The sequence below is a fragment of the Choloepus didactylus genome, chromosome 24 (genome assembly GCF_015220235.1).
Source record: "Choloepus didactylus isolate mChoDid1 chromosome 24, mChoDid1.pri, whole genome shotgun sequence".
NCBI classification, from domain to species: domain Eukaryota; kingdom Metazoa; phylum Chordata; class Mammalia; order Pilosa; family Megalonychidae; genus Choloepus; species Choloepus didactylus.
The window spans coordinates 11,518,552-11,535,875 of record NC_051330.1 but is presented as its reverse complement, the minus strand read 5'-3'; the positions used below and the strand labels follow the sequence as shown (position 1 = coordinate 11,535,875).

The following is a 17,324-nucleotide window of genomic DNA, read 5'->3' as shown; positions in this document are numbered from 1 at the left end:
AAGAATGCACAGGAGCTGAGAGAGGAACTGCAGTTTACGGAGACATTTTGGAGATGGCCTTTGAAAGCAGACTTTTGCTCCAGAGAAGCTAAGAGAGGACAAACAACCCAAGAGCAACTAAGAGTGACATTTTTGAGGAACTGCAGCTTAGAGAGGAACGTCCTGGGAGAAAGCCATTTTGAAACCAGAACTTTGGAGCAGACACCAGCCACGTGCCTTTCCCAGCTAACAGAGGTTTTCCAGATGCCATTGGCCATCCTCCAGTGAAGGTACCTGATTGTTGATGTGTTACCTTGGAAACTTTATGGCCTTGGGACTGTAACTATGTAACCAAAGAAACCCCCTTTTATAAAAGCCAATCCATCTCTGGTGTTTTGCCTTCTGGCAGCATTAGCAAACTAGAACATATATATATACATATATATATATATACACACACACACACACACATATATATATATATACACATATATATATACACACACACACACACACATATATATATATATGCACACACACATATATATACATATATATATATATATATATACACACACTTCAGAACTATTTAAAAAAAATAGATAGTAATTAGGTATATTTTACCTAGTACAAATTATCCTTTGTGATAAAACATTATTAAATGCACAGTAGCCTTTTCAGATTCCATGCAGTTTTAAAGATTACCTAAAACTGTTGGCACTAACACAATTTTATTCTTCCTACTAGTCATGCAGTACCCTTGAACATTTTTCTGTTTCCTTGAACTACCTACTTCTTTTCTAATTCTGTTTCCCACATCACAGTGGCAGGAGAGGAACCCAAGCATTCAGATCAAGTCTTTAATTTGTTTTTATATGCACAGGTCCCAACAGATGCTCCAAAAACAAAGTTACATCTAGGAAAATACTGCATGGTCCATTTCCTCTTACAGATTGACCATATGCTGAAGGAATGGCTTGAAAGATTAGACAATTAGGTTTAATTATAAATTCTGATTATCCCCTTGACTTGTTGTGGAATCTTGGAAAAAATCCCTTAATCTAATTGCTTTTCTGTGCTTAATCTGTAAATGAGGGATTTGATTTAGATTCCACAGACTTATAGAATTGAAAGTTTAAAATCATCTGGTCTAATCAAATATATAATTTTTCTATTCTGTGTTCATTTGTACATAAATATAATGTAATAAATAGTTATATTTTCATTCTTATGAAAGGATTATTCAATAAATGGTGCTGAACAATTGCTTATTATTGAGAAGAGGTGGCATATTAAACAATGGTTTATGTAGAAAAATCCAGAAAATTTATTTTTATAAAGGGATGTTAAAAAAAACCTAAGAAAAAAGAAAAGATTGGCAGGAATAAATAAATATGCCAAAATATGAGCATTGGTAACCTCTGGGATATACAGCATTATGGACATTTTTCTACTTTTTAATGTATGCTGGTATTTTGCAAAATTGCTAAGAGAAGTAAGTGTTTTCTTTATAATAGTAAAACACATGCTCTCTGAAAACACTGAACATATTCTGAAGTTTTACCCTCATCCGCCTAAAAAGTCATCTTCCTTATTTCCTAACTAGGGGAGTGTAAGAGGAAAGTATTGAGTTAATGGCTTAATCCATTTGTCAAAGATTTTCAGGGATGGCTTAATTTATGCTAAAACAAAATAACCAGACTTATAAATATAGGTGAACCATCCTTGCCCTTGGGGATTTTAAATCGTTGGTTTTAATACCTGGAATAACGTGGAGGTAGTGAGGAAGCCTGGGGAATAGTGCTGAGGACCCTCTCTGGGTGGTACCTGGAGAGCAGAGAATCAGGAATCTGGGTCCCCTGGAGCCCGTCCGCATCCTCCCTGGGAGAACCGGGCCCCTCCCCATTGGCTTCTCCCTGCCCACAGCTCCATTCTCTGGAGCACTTGTGACACATGATTCCACTAATTTCCTTACATGTCTGTTCCTTACTGCAAATGTTGAACTTGAAAGAAGAGCCCATCATCTATGGAACATGGTCTCAAGGGTTTAAATAAACAGGATGTTTTTCTTCTGGGACAGGGAAAGAGGGAAGGTAGGAGCAGATACCAAAAAAGAAAAAGAAGAAAAGAGAATGAGAAAAGGAAGGCCAAGAGAGTTTGCATTGCACAAATAATTGTTAGCAAAATTGGGAAGAAGGGAGGGAAAGAAGGAGGGAGGGAGCAAGAGAGAAAAGGACTGAAAGAGCAGGGGAAGGTGAAAGAGAGAGAGGGAGAGTGAGAGAAGGAGCCGAGGGAGGGAGGGAGAGACAGATGGGGAGAGGAAGAGGAAGGGGACCTGAGAACATTGAGCCCTTAGGTTCTGTTCTGGTTTGCTAAAGCTGCAGGAATGCAATATACCAGAAATGGGTTGGCTTTTAAAATGGATACTTATTAGTTTACAAATTTACAGCTCTAAGACCTTGAAAAAGTTCCAGTTAAGGCATCAGCAGAACGATACCTTCTCTGAAGAAAAGTCGCTGGCATCTGGGGTTCCTGTGTCAAATAGTAAGACATGCAGCTGGCATCTAATGGTCCTTCTCTCTCGGGTTTCATTGCGTTCAGCTCCTGGCTTCAGTGGCTCTCTCAGCTCTTCTAGGGGCTTTGCTTTCCAAGTTCTCTTAGCATCTCTGGGTATTTCTCTCTCTGATTTCTCTTGGTGTTTTCTGCTTTTTATCCTTTTTACCCTTGATCCAGTAAAGGATTAAGACCCACCTTGAATTGGGTGGGTCACATCTCAATTGAAACAATTAGTCCTACCTAATAAAAAGTTCCCACCCACAATAGCTTTGTACCCACAAGAATGGATTAAAAGAACATGGCCTTCTAGTAAACATTTATTACCAATTGATCCTAGGGATAAATTGTGGTATTAAAATATTTTATAAATAAGCATACTTCTATGCCTCATCATTTTTCTAAATTCATTTAAAAAATTGATGGAAAAACATTTAGTCTCAATTTAGGAAGAGATCTAAATCTTTGCTCAGTGTCCAGATCACCAGTAAGTGAGTTTTCAATTATATTACTGGGGGTATAAACTCTTGGTTTGAGACTAGAAAATGAAAAAAAGGAAAATAGAAAAAAAAATCAGGATCTAGGGCAGGAGTTCATAAGCCTTTTTGTGACGCTGTTAGGTAAAATAAAAAGGCCAGGTGAATTCAATGCTGCAGGGAGGGAACATTACAAAAACAATTGACCTGGAGGAGTTTTTCAAGCAAATGGAACATACCCAAAAGGTGTGCTGATAAGCAAAATGTGGTGATAAAACTAGTTTTGGTGCTGTGAGATAGCTTATCAGAATGGACAAGTATGCCATACCAATCAATGTGTATCTTCTTCCCACTTTGTAAGACCCCTCCATGTAAAAAGGGAATATAATATAATGTCAACCAAATCCAAACATTTCCTCACTTGCCCCTGTGCATTCCCCCTTCATGAATCCCCTCGAACTTTCTGAACGGGATGCTGCCTGATTAATGTATTTCTCAGCAAATCGGTGAGATCCTAAATTGCATGAAAAGTTTTTCTTTTATCAAAGCCTATGAACTCCTTCTCAGCCTGTTTCTCATGCATAAAACAAAATAGACAGGATTTCAGAAAGATAAATTACGTTGAATTATAGTTAATAAATATTAAAAATGAAATTCATTATATAGTAACGTGTTTCTTTATTAACGAATCTACAAATAATATATTAAAATATATGCAAATTAATGTTTTTTAACTTTTCAGTTTGAATAAGGCCATCAATGTGTGGGCCAATACAATCCCAATATGTGGGATATTCATACTGACTATCCAATTAATTCTTATTTTTTCACTTTTATTTTTGCTTTGATGTTACAAGAGCAGAAAATATCTGTTTGCAAAGATATATTATTGAAAATGGAATTACAGCTTTCATAACCACCTTTACAATAAAAGGATAGCTTTTTCACAATTTAAAAAAAAAAAAACACAAAACATGGCCTTTTCTGGGGTACATAACAGCTTCAAATGAGCTTTCCCCTCCATCCTGCCCATTTTAACCCTCCACCTCCCATATCCCCACCCTCCCACCCACCATTTGAAGTCAAATACATGAACTTAACTATAAAGTAAGCCACTGTAATATCCTCATTTTTTTAATTTTTTATTTATTTATTTATTTTTATTTTGAAATAAATTCAAAGTTATAGGAACAGTTGCAAAAACAATACTAACCTCATACACAGAATTCTATCATACCCTGACACCCCTCCCCAATACCCCAATCCACCAACTTTAACATGCTGTCACATCGCTATTTCTTTCCCTCCCTGCCTCCCTCCCTCCCTATCATCCATCATCTATTGCTCTGTCTTCTGAACATATGAGAGCTAGCTGCTCACACCCTTGAACATACACTATAATTCACATATACACTTCCCATGAACAAGAACATTCTTTTATGCAATCCCATTAAGCACAGTTAAGAAGTACAAGAGATTCAACAATGATACAAAGCTTACATTCTATATTTCCTTTTCCTTATGTCTCAACTGTGACCCTTTGAGCCTCCTGTCCTCCATCCTCCAATCCCATCCAAGTTCATCCTTGGCATTCAATTGTCATCTATGTAGACTGTCTTTTTTTTTTTAATTGTGGAAACATATATACAGCCTAAATCTTCCCATTCCACCCCCTCCCTAGCCTTCCATTAGTGGGATTAATCACATTTAGAATGTTGTAATGCTCTTTCCCACCATCCATTACTAGAAATTTCCCTTCACCTCAAACAGCAACTCCACCCTCATTTCTTAACTTCCCATTGCCCCTTCCCCCATTTCTCTTAATCCAAACTCTACATTTCATCTCTATGGTTATATTCTCTGATAATTCCTTTGTGTTTGCTGTGGGAGTTAAAATTAACCTCTTAAATCCATATCAATCTTCTTTTTTTTTTTCCGATACCATCTTCACTTCAATAGGACACATAAACTATGTTCCTATACTCCTCCATTCCCCCATCTTTATACAGTTGTCTAAAATTATATATTTTACACTGAGTTCAAAACCACTGATTTGTCATTAGAGTTCGTGTAATTTATATCATGTAGGAAGTAAATAGTGGAATTACAGTTCAAAAATTATTGACTTCTATTTGTATTCCATTGTGGTTGGAGAATGTGCTCTGAGTTATTTGATTTTTTTTTTTTTTTAAATTTCTTGAGGCTTGTTTTATGTCCCAACTTATGGTCCCTTCTGGAGAAAGATCCATGATCACTAGAGAAAAATGAGTGTCCTGGTGATTTGGGATGTAAGGTACTACATATGTCTGTTAAAATTCTCTATATCTCTTTCTCCTTTCTTTGTTTCTCTGTTGGTAGGGCTCCCTTTAGAATCTGAAGTAGGGCAGGTCTTTTATTGGCAAAGTCTCTCAGCATTTGTTTGTCTGTGAAAAAGTTAAGCTCTCACTCAAATTTGAAGGAGAGTTTTGCTGGATAAAGTATTCTTGGTTGGAAATTTTTCTCTCTCAGAATTTTAAATATGTCATGCTACTGTCTTCCGCCTCCATGGTGGCTGCTGAGTAGTCACAACTTAGTCTTATGTTGTTTCCTTTGTATGTGGTGAATTGCTTTTCTCTTGCTGCTTTCAGAACTTGCTCCTTCTCTTCAGTACTTGAGAGTCTGATGAGAATATGTCTCGGAGTGGGTTTATTTGGATTTATTCTATTTGGAGTTCGCTGGGCATTTATGCTTTGTGTATTTATATTGTGTAGAAGGTTGGGGAAGTTTTCCCCAACAATTTCTTTGAATACTCTTTCTAGACCTTTACCCTTCTCTTCCCCTTCTGGGACACCAATGAGTCTTAAGTTTGGACATTTTATTTTATCTATCGTATCCCTGAGATCCATTTCGATTTTTTCAATTTTTTTCTCCATTCTTTCTTTTGTTCTTTCATTTTCTGTTCTGTGGACTTCTAGGACACTGAGACATTGTTCAGCTTCCTCTAATCTTGTATTGTGAATATCCAGAGTCTTTTTAAATTGGCCAACAGTTTCTTTTATTTCCATGACATCTTCTATTTTTTTATTTACTCTTGCAATGTCTTCTTTATGCTCTTCTAGGATCTTCTTTATGTCACTTATATCCTGGGCCATGGTCTTCTTGATGTCCTTTAAATCCTTTGCCATGTTTTCATTCCTCTATTGTAGTTCTTTGATTAATTTTGCTAAGTACTGTGCTTCTTCCGATATTTTGATTTGGGAGTTTGGAGTTGGATTCTCCATATCATCTGGTTTTATCATATGCATTAAGATTTTCTGTTGTTTTTGGCCTCTTGGCATTTGCTTTGCTTGATAGGGTTCTTTCAATTTTTTAAAAAAAAGATACTAATCTAATTTTTCAGAAACACAGTTTCTTGGCATACACTTTCTCTAATTAACCAGCAGATGGCATCTGCAAGTCACCTATACACCTCCAGTCAGTTCTCCCCAACTCTGTGTGGTGTGTGGGGAAATGGTTCTTGTGGGGTTCAGTTGGAGAACTCAGTTTGGGTGTGTTGCTGGAGCCGTCTGCCCTGAATGTGGGGTGCATGTACGGGTGGCCAGAGAGGAAGGGCAGCTTTAATATTCAAATCCCCCAGGTTCCCGGAGATGCAAGGCCACCACAAGAGTCTAAGCCTTCATTTCAGTTTTGCCCCAGATTTTCTGTCACTGACCCACATACCACTGGCATTGACGTAGCATCCCTGGGTTTTCCAAGTGCGCCTCCCTTCTCAGCTGTGATCTTCCAGGACCTCTGCTGAGGGAAGGCTGTGCACGTCATCCCTCAAGCTAAGCCCCGTGCAGGGAGGCTGTCTGCCTGATGCAAAGATTAGCCTATAATTCTTGACTGGTGTAAGTTCTGAATGAAAAGCAGGCAGTAAAGCTGGGCCCCATCCCTTTCCTTTTTAGAGAAGATGGATGCCTTAAGGGGAGGTCATTAGCATTTCAGTGGTCTCTCTCTGCCTGTGCCACGCCCTTGTCTGGGTCACAGAACTGGGAACTCAAAATGGCCGAGGCTTTCTCCACTGAGTTGAAAAAGGAACAGAGCTAGTCTGAGGAGACCCTCCAGTTTTCCAAGGTTAGTCGTCACCCAAAGCCTCTGTCTACTTGTTGGGGATTCGCACATCGTAGTGAGCAGTTCACACTCGCTACTTAAAACCCCAGTTGGAGCTCAGCTGAGCTATATTCGCTTGCTGGGAGAGAGCTTCTCTCTGGCACCACGAGGCTCTGTAGCTCGGGCTATGGGGGAGGGGTCTCCTGATTTGGATCCGCAGTTCTTACTTACAGATTTTGTGCTGTGATCTCGGGCATTCCTCCCAAATCAGGTTGGTGTATGATGACTGGACATTCACATCTGTCCTCCTGCAGTTATTCTGGATTGTATACTAGTTGTTTCTGGTTTTTTTTTTCGTTGTTCCAAGGGGACTACTTAGCTTCCACTCCTCTCTATGCTGCCATCTTCTATCCTCATTTTTTAATTATCCTGGTTTGAGTTGGTTTCTATCACTTGAAAAGAGTCCTCCAATCTAAAGATTTGTGTTCACAAACACAAATTTTCACAAAAACTAAACAAAGCAGTAATTGAAACAAAGGACTCCATACATATCCCTAGTAGATGTGATTTTGCTTCTTGTATTGACTTAGTGCTTGCTTCCTCTTTACCAAGAGGATTGAGATGGAGAAATAGCTGTAGCTGTGCATAGAAGCATAAGTGAGCCTTCTTTAATGAGTTGAAAACCCCTAGAAAATAGGCCTTTGCAATCACTAAAATATTTATTTTTGTAATTAGAGTTTGTATTTTGTGTAACTTGGTCTGTAAACCTTGCTTTAATGTAAATATAAAATAAAAGTTAATGCCTTAAGAAATCCATTCTTATCTCCAAAGTACACATCTTAGCTTCCTAGGGCTGTTGTAACAAAATACCACAAATGGGATGGTTAAAATAACAGAATGTTTTTGTTCCATGATTCTGGCAGCCAGAATTCCAAAATCAATGGTCAGAAGGAGCATGTTTCCTCCAAGTTCTCTGGGGAAGAATCCATTCCATGTCTCTCCCCTTTGTGTTCCTTTGACTGTGATTCAGTCTGTCTCTGTCTTCATATGGCTGTATTTTCTGTCTGTCTGTGTTTCCTCTTCCCTCTTATAAGGACACCAGCTGTATGGAATGAGGGACTCATCCAAACCAACATGCCTTCATTCTAACCTGCCCCAGTTAAAGCAGATGGCCAAACGGAGTGATGCTGTTAACCAAAATCAGCATTAACTTGCGCAAATGAAAACTGAAGTCTGTCTCTGATGTCGCTCTGTTTTACCAGTCTAACCACACTTTCCAGATTCCCCCAGTTAGTGAGTTCACTGGGTCACTATCAGACTTGCTCTCGGCATGTCACTGTTCCTCGCCACCCTACACCTTACCTTCAGGAACTCTAGTTTCTGAGGGAATTTCCTTTCCCTAGAATCTTCAGGGCTCCCCAGGGATTCTCAAATGTGTTCCTGAATCACAGTGCCCCTACCACCACATCTCAGAGGAGCCTGCACTCAAAAAGTGGGGTGTAGTGCTAAATGTCAAACCCACCCCAGAGTCACACCTGCCTGCACACCAGCTCCAGCTTCTGTCCTGGAAGCGTGGTTCAGAGGCCCCCGGAAGGCTTATTAAAATGCTGGATTGCTGGGCTCCTCACCCAGAGTTCCCATTTCAATAGGTCTGGGGTGGGGCCTGAGAACCTGCATCTCTAACAGATCTCCAGGGAGGCTGTGCTGGCTGTCTGAGGACCACACTTTGAGAATCACGGTCACAGAAGATGCTAGCACTTCCCACAGTGATTCTGACTTGAGAGCACTGGAAAGGGGGGAGCAGGTGAGGAAAGAGACACAATAAAAGAAATACACATGATGGAATACTACACAGCAGTGAAAAGGAACGAGGTCCTGAAGCATGTGACAACACAGATGAACACTGAGGACATACGTTGATTGAAATAAGTCAGACACAAAAGGGGAGACATTGTATATCACCACTAATGTGAACCCTTATTGTAGAATATGGGGAACCCATATTGTAGAATATGCAGTTAGTGAAGGGGGTACGATAATCTAATCAGAACAGATAAGATATTGAAGGTAATTGTAATGATATGGGAATGTTCAAGAATGATTATGGTTTGTTAATTTTCTTGTGGTATGGTAGGAGCATATTGGAAGCAATGAAGTTATTTCAGGAGTTTTTCCTATTCCTTTGTTTTATTTTATCTGGAAATGCTTTTTTTATTTTTTTATTTTTTGATAAAGTTAATTAAAAAAAAAAAGAAATACAATACTAGGCAGCCCTTACAATTTCAGTAGTCCAAGCAGTGTGTTGAATACTTAACCTTCATTTAAACACTCAATCTTGAAATAACTACAAGAAGGAGGAATTATTGTCATTTGACAGGTAGAGAAATTTACAGGGATGAAACTTTGCGTGATCACACAGCTCACACACAGTTGTGGCGAGTGTCGTTGCTTGCCTGCTGGACACCCACTTCTTGCTGAGTATCCCTTCTATAAGGGCTGAAAATGCTAGAGTCGCAGTTTCCCAATTGAGCCAGATGGCTTCTGTGTGCTCATTTAGATCCACCTTCTTCTCCCCACCCTGCTCTCTGCCCCTGAGGGTCAAGCCAGACTTGACTCTCCAAGTTGGGTTTGGCTGAGGGTGAGACCTGACAGGAGGTGAGAAGATGAGCATGAGGTCAGAACGTCTATTCCTGACTCCTTCTCCAGGGGTCACCTTGGGCTGGCTGTCCCCACTCCTCAAGGTGGTCTCCCTTCCATGACTCTCCTTTTGGGGTCCAGTCACTGGCTCCCTCCAGTCCATTTGCCCTGAGCATGCTAACACTCCAAAAACACCGGCCTTCCTTCCTCCACTCCAATGCCCCTGTATATAGTCTTCTGTAAATAAACTATTCTCAAATTATCCTAATCTGAGTTTGCCTCCTTCCTATTGTACCAGACTTCCTTGGAGCTAGAGATGCAGCAAATGACTCAACTCTGTCCTGTAAATCTGGTGCTAAGTCTGCTGATGGCTTCTGGGCAAACATTCTCCTCTCGGATAAAAGACACAGATAACATGAAATACCTCTCTCTCTTTCTCTCCCTCTCTCTCTCTTCCTCCCTCCCTCCCTCCCTGCCTCCCTCTCTCTCTCTCCCTCTCTCCCTCTCTCTCTCTCTCTCTCTCTCTTTCTGCCTCCCTTTCCCCCCTCTCTCTCTTCTTCTTTTTGGCTAATTTACCAGAAAGGGAAAAACCCAAATATTAAGACAAAATACTAAGAATGACAGAACCATGGGAAAAACTTCAATACTTGATGACATTGTCCAGCCATTGAATCAACTCTGAACCTGCCTACACATAAAATGATAAATGTCTCTGGTGGGTTTTTTTGTTTGTTTGTTTGTTTAACTTTTTACTTTGGAATCATTTTAGATTTACTGAAAACTTACTAAAGTAGTACAGAGAGTTCCTAAAGACCTTCACTCAACTTCTCCTAATGCTAACATCTTATATAACCATGGTATATGGTATAAAACTAGGAAATTAATATTGGCCCAGTACTATTAACTGAACAGTAGGATTTATTTGGGTTTTCAAGCTTTTACACTAGTATCGTTTTTTCTGTTCCAGGACCAAATCCAAAATACCACACTGCATTTTATTTTTTGTTTTCTGCTTTCTGTGCCCTCTCAAAAAATTCTTTGCTTGCCCCAAGCTCATGAAGATATTCTTCTATGTTCTCTTTTATGTTCTCCTTTAGCGGCTTCTATGTTATGCATATAATCCATCTCAAATTGATTTTCATGTCTGGTGTGAGGTAGGACTTGTAGTGTTTTTTTTTTTTTTTTCCTTATGTATATCATTATTCCAACACCATTTGTTGAAAATATTTTTCTATTCCCATTGAATTTCTTTGGCACCCTTTCCAAAGTTCATTTATCTCTATACGGGTGAGTCTATTTCTGAACAGTCTAGACCTGCTTCAAGAATCCATTTGTCTATAATTTCACCAATACCAAACTCTGTTGATTAACTTTATAGTATGTTTTGAAGTCGGGTAGGGTAAGTCCTCCATTCTTGATTCTTTGCTTTTCCAAATAAATTTTTAAATTGTCTTGTCAGTTTCTAAAAAAAAAAGTCATGACCAGAATTTTTATATCTACAAGAGAGAAACTTGAGAGGGAAACTCTGATAACAATTGATATTAGTTATCCTCACATTGGATGGATAAGAATCTCAGGCCAAATTCAATGTGATTCAGAAATAAGACAACATGGTCTTCGTTGCACGTTGTGGAGCAAATGATCCCTGTTGAATTTTAATTCTAACCTCCTAAACTAGACTCTCAAGCTTCTTGATGGCAGGAGAGCAGGGGGGAATATATCCCTTATGTTTGCGCTTAGCACCATCCCTGGCATACAATGTGCAAATATCTGCTGAAAGCAAAGTACTCATCCAAGAAGTTTGATTCAGAATTGAAGGTCTGTCTGTAGAGGGGGATAAAGGACAAAGGTATCTTTTGCTTCCTTTTTATTTTTAAGTAAGAGAAATTTAGACATCTTTTATCCATTTGTGAAGGAACTAATGAAAAACTGTAACCCAAGGACAGAGGAAAATATGAGGCTTCAAAGAGGAGAGAATTCCTACACACATATGAAGTGTCTGGGTGGACAGACTTGCCTTGTACAGAAAGAACATGGACTCCAGAGGTCACGGAGAAAAGTTCTTAAGATCATAGGCCCTGGAGCCAAACCACATGGCTCAGCCCCTTAAACACAAGTGACCTAAAGCAACAAATTAAGTTCTCTGTTTGTCAGTTTCCTTATCCGTGGAGTTGGGATAGTAGCAGCTCCTTCTGAGTCTGCTCAGCACAATGAGCATGGATACAGGCTATTATTATTATAATGTTATTTGGTAACTGCAAGGAGGGAGGCAAACGTGAATATGGATATAGATGGTTTTGTAGATGAACAACAGGAAAATAAACAGAGGGCCTCAGTGTCTGTTCATTTGTTTTGTGCACAACAAGAACAAAGTCATAGGAAAGAATGAGGCAGGCTAGATGAGGTGGGAGCTACGGAGGCAAAGGAAAGTAACTAAGGACAAATAAAGAGATATTTGATTCTTTGATTCTAAGTCAGATCCTGAGCCAACATATTTGTCCATGAAATTTCCAGCAGTAACCTTCCTGGGTAACATATGTGATCTTGATTTTCAGTAGCAGGTAAGAAGTTGCAATCACAGGGAAAGACCACCTTTCAAAAGTCTGGCTGACATCACTACTTTCCTTTGTAAAACGAGGACAAAACATAATTTTCCTTGAAGAAGAGCTACACATATGCTTCAAGAGGCTCTAACCAGCTGTGAGAGCAATGAGAATTTTGCATGTTGCTATTTTCTCCTTAAGAGGATCGGTATCTGTATATACCATCAGGCCAGCCAAAATTTAGGGTGCAATCAGTTGTGCTCCAGCCAACTCACCTGGGCAACCACACATGCAAACACCAATGCCCAAACATACTATCATAACACCACTGGAGCAGGTGTAAACATCAAGGGAAAACCTAAGAGGGTTTAATTACAAATAGAACACAATTTCATCTTTCTTGCTGTTTTAATTAAATGAATAAAATAACACTAATAGCATACATCTTGTATATATTATTGATGGGTGAATCAGTTCATGATTACTTAAGAGACTTGAATCCAATTATCTAATTGTTCTCATTCCAGATAGAAATCAATTCTTGGTATTTTTCAAATGCTGCACAAGGTATCCTATGTGAGCAGCACAGAATTAAGATGAAAAACCCATAAAAACAGGCATGAAAAATATGGGCAGTCAATAAACAATTAAAGTAGTGATTAAGTGTCTACTAGGAGCCAGAAAACTCACAGAAAGGAAAAAGGCAATAGTTACTGTGCCAGTTTGAATGTATTATGTCCCCCAAAATGCCATTATCTTTGATGCAGTCTTGTGTGGGCAGACGTATCAGTGTTGATTAGATTGTAATTCTTTGATTGAGTGTTTCCATGGAGATGCAACCCACCCAAATGTAGGTGATAACTCTGATTAAATAATTTCCATGGAGGTGTGGCCTCACCCGTTCAACATGGGCCTTGATTAGTTCACTGGAGCACTATAACAGCTCAGACAGAAGTCAGCCAAGAGGGACACTTCGAAGAACACACAGGAGCTGAGAGAGGAGCGACAGCTTACAGAGCAGCATTTTGGAGATGGCCTTTGAAAGCAGACTTTTGCTCTGGAGAAATTAAGAGAGGACAAATGCCCCAAGGGCAACTAAGAGTGACATTTTTGAGGAACTGCAGCCTAGAGAGGAATGTCCTGGGAGAAAGCCATTTTGAAACCAGAACTTTAGAGCAGATGCCAGCCACATGCCTTCCCAGCTAATAGACGTTTTCCAGATGCCATTGGCCATCCTCCTGTGAAGGTACCCAATTGTTGATGCCTTACCTTGGACACTTCATGGCCTTAAGACTGTAACTTTCTAACCAAAAAACTGCCTTTATAAAAGTCAATCCGTTTCTGGTATTTTGCTTATTGGCAGCATTAGCAAACCAGAACAGCTACCAAGCATCTTTTCACATGCTCCATCTTGCTAATAAGCAAAGAAATTCAAAAGATGAAATTACATATTTTTAAAAGCTTGAGTAGGAAACTAACAAAATAACTAAAAACTAATGATTCCCTCCCACCTCCAACCCCTTGGCCATCCCAAACCAGTACCTCCTGCAGTCAACTCCTTTTCAGGGGCTCAGAAAAAAAATCCCTAGCATCACCCTTGATTCTTTGCTTTCCCTCACACCCAATATCCAGACACAGACAGACTCCCATCAGCAAATTCTACTCCCATTTGCTCCCATCGGCAAATCCTGCTATCTCTACCTTCAAATCCTGCTCTTCTTGTTCTCTCCACCACAATCTGAGCACTTCTCACCACCCCCAAGGCTCCTGCCCTCGTTTAAGCCACCATCACCTTTCTCCTGGATTCCTGGAAAAGTCTCCCACTGGAGTCCCTGCTGCTGTCCTAGGCCCGTATCTTAGTTGGTGAGAGCTGCCATAATTAAGTACCACAAACTGGGGGGCTTAAAAACTACAGATGTCTGTTGTCTCACAGTTCTGGAGAACAGGATTCTGAAATCAAGGTGTCAAGAGGGCCAGGTGCCTCCATAACCTGCATGGGAAGAGCCTTCCCAGCCTCTTCCAACTTCTGGGGTTTGCAGCTATCCTTGGAGCTCCTTGGCTGGCACATGCAACCCTCCAGGCCCCACCTCTTCCATCATCACATGGCTCTCTCTCCCTGGGTCTATCTGCATCTGAGTCTGTGCCAGTTTGAATGTATTATGCCCCCCAAATGCCATTATCTTTGATGCAATCTTGTGAGGGCAGACTATTAGTGTTGATCAGATTGTAATTCTTTGAGTGTTTCCATGGAGATGTGACCCACCCAACTGTGGGTGATAACTCTGATTGGATAATTTCCATGGAGGTTTGCCCCCCCCCCATTCAATTTGGGCCTTGATTACTTTACTAGAGCATTATATAAGCACAGACAGAAGGAGCGAGCTTGCTACAGCCAAGGGGGACACTTCGAAGAACTCACAGGAGCTGAAAGAGGAGCTGCAGATGAGAGACAGTTTGAAGACGGCCATTGAAAGCAAACTCTTGCTCCAGAGAAGCTAAGAGAGGACAAACACCCCAAGAGCAACTAAGAGTGACATTTTTGAGGAACTGCAGCCTAGAGAGGAACATCCTGGGAGAAAGCCATTTTGAAACCAGAACTACAGAGCAGACGCCAGCCATGTGCCTTCCCAGCTAACAGAGGTTTTCAGGATGCCATTGGCCACCCTCCAGTGAAGGTGCCTGATTGTTGATGTGTTACCTTGGACACTTTATGGCCTTCAGACTGTAACTGTGTAACCAAATAAACCCCCTTTTATAAAAGCCAATCCATTCCTGGTGTTTTACAATCTGGCAGCATTAGCAAACTGGAACAGTGTCTAAATTTCCTCTTCTTATAAGGACACCCATCACACTGGATTGGGGCTCAACCTCACCCAGTTTGGTCTCATCTTAATTTCATCTTCAAAGATCCTATTTCCAAATCAAGTCACATTCATGGAACTGGGAGTTAGGACTTGGACATATCTTTTTGGGGGGACATAATTCAACCTGTAACAGACTCCAACAGCCCGTTCTCACTGCAGGGACAGACTGAGCCCAGCCCTCCTCTGCTCAGGACCCTTCCAGCACTGCCCATCTTGCTGACAGTAGAAGCCATGTGCTAACTCCCAATATCCTTCCCTACTGCTCTCTCCCTCGATCCCTCCTCTGCAGCCACAGCAGTGTCTTTAAGGTTACTCGGGCACACCAATCGTTTCCCCCAGTTCTCGTATTCTTGAGATTCTCTCTGCCCACAACACTCCCACCAGATGCCTGCACGCCTTGTCCCTCTCTTCCTTCAGCCTCTGCACGACGATCACGGCATCAGCATGAAAGAGCAATGCCCTCACCATCCTCCACTCTCTCCGTCTCCTTCACTCTGCTTTATTTTCACTCAAAGCACTTGCCACCAACCAATATGTTTACTGGTTTTCTGGTTTGATTGTCTCTTCCTCTCCCCCCAAATGTGATTTCCATATTGTAGGGAGATTGCACGATGTGTCCACTGCTGTATCTCCAATATCTGGAATAATGCCTAGTACACAAGTACTCAATAAATATTTTTGAATGGATAAATGAATTAGAAATAACAACTCCAACATGTGAACTTAGGAAGAATTGAAATGGGCACTCTCATATACAGGTGCTAATGGTGTAATCTGGTAGACCCAAATTACCACTTGACAATTTGTACAATTTGACAATATCTACAAAGAATTAACGTATCTACCATTTTACACAGAAATCTTTACTTTGGATTGTTTATCCTAAGAAACATTGGCTCAAATAAAGGATGTGCATTGCAATGGCAAATGTGAATTGCATTGCCAAAAAAAATTATTGGGTATGAGCTAAAGCCTAACAGTTATTCGACTAAAACCATGGTCAAATTGTTAAACGGTTAAATGAAATTGATATAGCGTACAATGTAGCACTCAAAAATAAAGCAGATTTGCACGCTCTTACTTAAAAAGGTACCATCACTATAACATTACATTAAAAGGGCCAAGCTATTATAATTAGATTCAATTTTGATTTTAAAATATGCATAATGCATTTATTCATATAAATCTACAACGCATATACATGGATATACACATACACAAAATACACATATGCATAGAAAGATATCTGAAAGTTTGAAACAATGATTATCTTTCAGACATATATCCTTGGGATGATATCATGAATTGTGCTGTTTCTATAATCAAGACACATTTTTAATGCAATTTTATTGAGATATATTCACACACCATGGAAACCATCCAAAGTATACAGTCACTGGCTCACAACTCACAGTATCATCACATAGTTGTGCATGTAGCTCCATGATCAATTTTAGAACATTTTTATTACTCCATAAAAGAAATAAAAACAAACCACAAATCCTCCCATACAGCTTAATCCCACCCCCCCCCCCAATTATTGACCCATAGTATTTGTATGGTACATTTGTTACTGTTGATGAAAGAATATTAAAATATTACTATTAACTGTAGTACATAGTTTGCAATAGGTACATTTTTTCCATATAACCCTCTGTTATTAATTCCCTGTAATAGTGTTGTACATTTGTTGTAGTTCATGAAATAACTTTTTTGTGCTTTAACTTCCAATATGGTATCATGAATTGTATTGTTTCTATAACCAATATAATTTTTTTAAATTACACAGGATGGAGTTTAAAAGTCAAGATCCTTGACGATTCCAACATGCAAATTAGACCTATGAGCAAACTGTAGTCTAGAATTTTGCCTCTTGCAGAAATGTAAATAAAGTGAATATGTATTGCCTAGCAGGTTTTTATCACTTCGCACTGAGGATCAAAAGCATTGCCCCAAATAAACTCACTATCCTTCCCCCTACATGGGACATGGGACATGACTCCAGAGGTGTAAGTCTCCCTGGCAATGTGGAACATGACTCCTGGGGATGAGCCTGGCCCTGGCATTCTGGGATTGAGAAAGCTTTCTTGACCAGAAGAGGGAAAAGAAATGAAATAAAATAAAGTCTCAGTGGCTAAGAGATTTCAAATAGAGTCGAGACATCATTCTGGAGGTTATTCTTATGCATTATATAGATATTC

At 39.8% G+C, this 17,324-nt stretch overlaps 1 pseudogene; it reads right to left on the bottom strand.

Moving 5' to 3' along the window:
- LOC119519914 overlaps positions 1–9,879 on the bottom strand; it is a 60,704-nt pseudogene extending 50,825 nt beyond the window's left edge.
- Positions 9,880–17,324: the final 7,445 nt, after the last annotated feature.